The following is a 6,000-nucleotide window of genomic DNA, read 5'->3' as shown; positions in this document are numbered from 1 at the left end:
TTTCAACATCGAGGAAAAATTTTTGTTTGCAACTATAGGTGGGGGACACCTGCGTATGAAATTAGGAAGAAGCTTCAAATTTTATTTATATACCACTCTTGACGCATTCATCCCCATACTTTTATTTTTACAGAGAGTTGAAGTGGGAATAATGTTTCAGTGGGTAACACTACCGACATATGTCTTCGTAACGCACTTCTTTTTGTTATTATACTTCTCAAATTTTATAATTTCATACACAACGTTTATAAAAAACTAATTCTTACTTACTTCATTTAATCTATTACAAATCTCTTGTAATATACGTGTATTAATAGAAGTTAGAAGTCTTTTCAATATCATGTTCATGTTCCAGTCTACTTACTCAACCAACGTAACATGCAAACCTTAGCTAAACACTGGTAGAGAATTGTTTATAATAACTGTAATGCTATGCATATACTGACAATGTAAGAAACTTTCAATTTTATTAATTGTTTGCATAAGAATTAATAATTTTAAAAAATCATAGAATAGGCCTTTATAGACTGAAAACCTTTCACGTAGTTTCAAGTAGCGTACATAAAAGTTTTTAAATATATATAATTACCAAATATTGTTGAATATATTTAACATTTTTATACATGTTACAACACACATATAATAACAAGCCTATATAGGATATAAAAAGACAGACGCCAAATTTTAGCATTTTGTATTTCTTTTCTCTGTGTGAATAAAATAACAGTTCTTAACGTAGTTGCTAATACATACTGTACTATATTTCTTAAAAAAATACGAAAACCCCTGACATCGTCACCATAACAATGATAAATTTGCAAAATAATTAAGGCACGTCTTTTAATGCTACGAAGCACACTTTTAAGAGAAATGTTTTAAACTTATGTTGGGATTTATCTAATATCTTAAAAGCATTGTGAAACCGTTCCTTTGAGGGAAACCTTAATATACCGAACACCATATCATCCTTTAATCGAGTTAGATTTTCGCTTCTTAAGACCCATTTGTCTTCAAAATGCACTGTACACAATGCATGGTTCGGAGACGCAGTCCAATTTTTCCGCTTTGTCGCTTTTTCCCAGATCTGTCGTTGATCGTCACGTTTTGGAAATCTATGAAAAAAGTAAAGAATTATACTTACAACTGAAACAACTTCTCTTTGTTAAATAGTTTTCTTAGGTTTTTCGAAAAGTTCGAAGATTAGTTACTTCTGTTTAAAACATTTGCCACTTTTTTCTGATGCTTCAATAGTTTTGGGAATTAATTTAGTTAACAAATGAAAAAAAAATCTTTAATACATGTGAAAAGCAACGCCATCCGGCTTGGAATTCCATCGATTTGTACAGCCAAATGCGATACAGGAAATCACCATTGTAGCCGCACACCAGCGCCACTCAAACCTCAAGGACAAGTGGGCTGGGGCTGCGTTTGCAGTAGAAATACGCTCTCTTCCTCTTTCTTTTCAACCCTTCTTCGCAACCGGCTGGCTTCGCTCTCGCCCTACACATGTCCACTCCAGATCTTCTTACATGCTCCTTGGCTAGAACCCAGCCACCCGTGATGCAAACACAGTCGCCTGACCACCGCGACTCTGGTGATGTGAGCAGTGGCTGACTGACGCGAACAATCCAAGCTACTCGAACATACATGTTTTTCGTATGCATTTATTCATACGTAGATCGTGGTTTAGATTACGGTTCATTTTAATCAACCAAAGCAATAATCACAGGCTTATGAATCTTGTTTGTTGCAATAACAACTGCATTCATGGAATTACGAAGCCCATCGCTGTGCGGGTCCGTTCACGCTATCAAAAACGTGACTGTGAAACGGGTTTGATGCCAGAACTATATCTTATGGAAAACTTTCGGTATATATAGGTATATATTAAGGTTTTATATACAAAAATATGAGGAAGTATACAACAAACAAGCCCCCTATCCAGAGATGACTTGTGTCGGTTAAAACCCTTCCGCAAAACTCCTGGGCTGCCCCTCTGTGAATTTACGCGAGCCCTCCCGATGATCCTACGATTAATATGGTTCACCATCAACAGCGCTCTACCTAGGACAATACTTGATGGAAAGAATGAGTAGAATGCATCGGTACTGGAATAGAAATCACTTACTTCCAAGGGAAAGCAAAGTTGTTTGCGCTGCATCCCGAGATCTCTGGGGTTTTCTCTGCTGCAGGGGTGACATACTGTGCGCTGTCTGTCGCCGATGGACGAGGAATGTCCTCTCCCCGGAGGACTGTGGCGGCGTGCCCACAGGCGGCGTCGTGCCCGGGAGGACCATAAACAACTGTGCGTCCCCGTGCCCAGGGGAAAGTCCCGTGCCGGTCGAGTCAGCTGCTGGATAAGGTGGGTCCAAACAAATCAAGAAAACTGCACCTGTAGTGACTCCTGTGATAAGAAGAGAAACACAGGCGGACGCAGTTGGGGTCTGGAGGGAGAAGGCGGAGAGGATCTAGAGTAGGTACTGAGTACTCAGTAGGTAACTGCTCCCTGATGATGGCGACTGCAATGTCGACCGAAACGTCGGTGAATTATTCGCCAAGGACGCGGCTACAATCCAGAAGCCAAGCTACTTCAGACAATGACCGCGAAAGCCTGCGAACATTATTGTACTATATTTCGTTGTTGTTTATTCAAAAGTGGTTTTCAGTTGAGATTGTGGGCCACGGAGGTTGAGCGGCGACCTGGTTCGACCCACGGTGCCGTCAGCCGGTGGGTTTCTCCCTTCACCTCACCCGACCATCCACGCTCAGCTCAGCACTAACTACAACATGTCGACGAGAGTTAAGCCCTAATTTATTCATTCATACTATTTTCCTGATCTGATATTAAACCTAGCGAAATTAACGATGGTGACTCGCCAATACACGTGTATAGACATGTTAGGATTAGTTGTACAAATATGTACTGCCCAAAGCCCAAATTCATTCCAAGGAGATTAATATTTGATTTTTGTTGATTTTTTTTACCAAACAATTGCATGTGGTTTTCGTAAAGTGCTCTGATTATGATTCAAGTAAAATAATGCATGCATTTTGGGGACGGTCCTTCCAATAATACGTTGTCAAAATCTGATTATTTGCCACTTTTGAAAGCCCATTAAATTTTGCCAGACTATGTAGATATTCTCAAATCTCAGTGTGACTGAGTGCACCTAACAGACTGTCATGTCTCACGTCGGTTCTCGTTTACTTGTTGGCTCGGGAGTCAGTTATAAAATAAAATAAATCATTTTAAAATTATGCTGTGTCAATGAACACGTAATTAGATGCCTTTTTTATTTTAAAGTATTGCATATTGTTTCTGACCAGGGCGCTATTTGGGACTGATCAACACTGATCTTCACCGTGATCACGAATCTATCTTAACTAAGGAATCAGGTGTTAGGGTCTTGCGTAATAACTTAGCTTACGCACGATTATACACCAGCACGGGGGCATACGACAAAACTTAACTTAGAACTTAGAAGACTTAGCGGTAGTTGCGTTTGATAGTCGGCCCTGCAAACATTCAGAATAATTTCTGATGGAATTTCAAAAGTACCCAAGCGATTCTCTTTGGCAACAATTCATTTAGTTTTTATAACTTACTGTACCAACAGCAGTAAACATTTTCTTACGTAAGAGCAAATGATCTACTGATACTGTATAAAAAATTGTTCTGTATATAATCTAGTAAATTTGCATTATTTATATATTACTGTTATTGTGGCGTTGCTTTAATTATATTGTGGTTTGAAGCTATAAATTAATTTGTTAACATACGCTTGTGTTTGGACTTGATGGATTGAAAGGTAGGCAATCAGTGACTTATAATTTGAAGTATATGGAGATGTTTTAAATGAGATTATACAGTGTGCACTGCGTGGTGAAAGAAGTTTAGTGCTCTGTTGGACGATCAACAATAAAGATAGAAAGCAGGGGCGAAAATTTATAGGATATCAGGGGGAGGTGGTGTCACGGAATTACGTTTATTACTCCTGTTTCACAGTTATAAGATTTGCAAGAGCAAGCTGGCTCCCTCAGAAGGGGCTTGTATATTTCGTAAGGGGGGGGGGGTTTCCGGCCCCTCCCCCCGGATTAACGCCAATGGGTGGAAGACTTCACACTATTGGGCTTCAAGGATTCTATGCGGGCGAGAGAAACAACCGAATTGCCAGAATTAAATATGCTGTCGTCAAATATGAACAAACAAAACTTTCTCGTGGGAACTAGACACAAATACTGCAAATAAGAATTTGAAATGAACACATCTGCACTTAACTGAAAAAGAACTGACTATACAGAGAGTTTCCGAGCCAAACCGACAACATGCCGCAGGTGTCTCCTTACGAGAAACTAATATAAAAACATTTTTTCTCTTAAATTATTACTAACGTAGTATTGCTCATTTGGATACAAATTAAAAAAAATTAAACGAAATACCGGAAACAGTTTCAGTTAAATAAAAAATATACGATGGATGTTTCTCATAACATACCTGTTAAAATTGAGGTGCCTATATTAATGACCTTGGGTAATGAAATGTAGATGTATAATTTTATAGCCCAAAATTGCTATAGATTTACCTCCTGCACGATCAAACGATATGATTAACTGTGGTTTTCCTGCACGGCTTTATGAAACCCCAGGTGACTTCGAACAGCTCTTGTAAACAGTGCGTGCAGTACACTGTAGTAGTGGGTTGTAATTCTGCCTAAACCATTTAAAACAAGAACGTTATTGCCATCGCAATACATTCCTGCGTGCACGAACACCCGAGCATGTAACATGTAGCACGTGTTGCCTACCTGCCAGGCGATTCAAATATAGTTTCTCTTATGTAGACGCATTGCGTCGAAACTGCTTACCTGAGGGTGATCTGACAAGACGACATTTTTGTTAACTTTAATTTACTCGTTAGTTTTGTTCAACTAAATATCGGTTATAAGTTTTTATTGTCAAATTACGTGATAAAAAAAGTGGCCAACCTCTTTTATTCCTGAAGGAAAATTATATTCGCAAACATGGTTTCACAGTTATAAGATCTCTGGAAAAAGAAACTTTAAATTTAAATTTGTTGCCTAAATGGATGTCCTTACCGTCTTTAAGAAAATGTCCTTTAAATATCACATCAAAAAAAAAACACCCTAGTTTCCATCTATTTTCGAGTGAGGAATGACCCGTCAGACTTTGTGTATATGTGTGTATATATATAAAAGTAACTTCAGGATACTCATAACATCGCGTTTGTGCAAAATATGTTATGAGGTTTGAAGTGAAGTGGTCAAAAGCAATAACGCGAAATAATTAAAGAAAAAACTTACATGAAATGGGAGCTAAGAGGTTTGACAATATTAGTTTCGCGATTAAAATTGTGCTCACAGGCAACATACCTCACAGAGTGCGTCGTTTCTTGGTATTTTTGGAGTAATTTCATTGTAAGTTTGAAAATACCCATATCACATATCACAATTATTTACATTACCGTGACTATGCATAAAAAATATTAAAATTAAAAAAATATATGTATAAGGGAATGAAAAAGTGTTTCCGGAATTTTGAGTCGAAAATTGTATGTGTAATATTTTGCATGGAGAAAAAATACATATACCGCTAAACATTTTCCTGTTTCCGGAGACGCTAAGTTAAGAGCTAGGCGCCTGGTAGATAGACAATCTGCGATGCGAACTATGGCCGCGCATGGCCTACCTCTCAGTATAGCTACTATCAAGGACTTGTTGACGCTCCTGGAAGTCTCAAGAGATCCCGCCAGCCACGTATCGATGTTGCGTTGGTTGCCATCGAAGAGTTCGGGATCGCTCGGAAGTCCAGCCCGAACATTCCACCAGCAGAGACGTGGCGGACGTTGCCGTGTGCCCGGTTTTTTCGGTCTCTCCCTCCCCCCCTCACCCATGCATGAGGTGATTCCCCTCGCTGGTCCTGCGCATATCCTCTTCCTTAGAACATCCTTGTTCTCGCTGCGGTCTTGGGTTTGAGTCCCAC

The sequence above is a fragment of the Bacillus rossius genome, chromosome 3, assembly GCF_032445375.1.
Source record: "Bacillus rossius redtenbacheri isolate Brsri chromosome 3, Brsri_v3, whole genome shotgun sequence".
NCBI lineage: Eukaryota > Metazoa > Arthropoda > Insecta > Phasmatodea > Bacillidae > Bacillus > Bacillus rossius.
The sequence above is the reverse complement of the archived record's forward strand: the minus strand, read 5'-3'. Positions refer to the sequence as shown.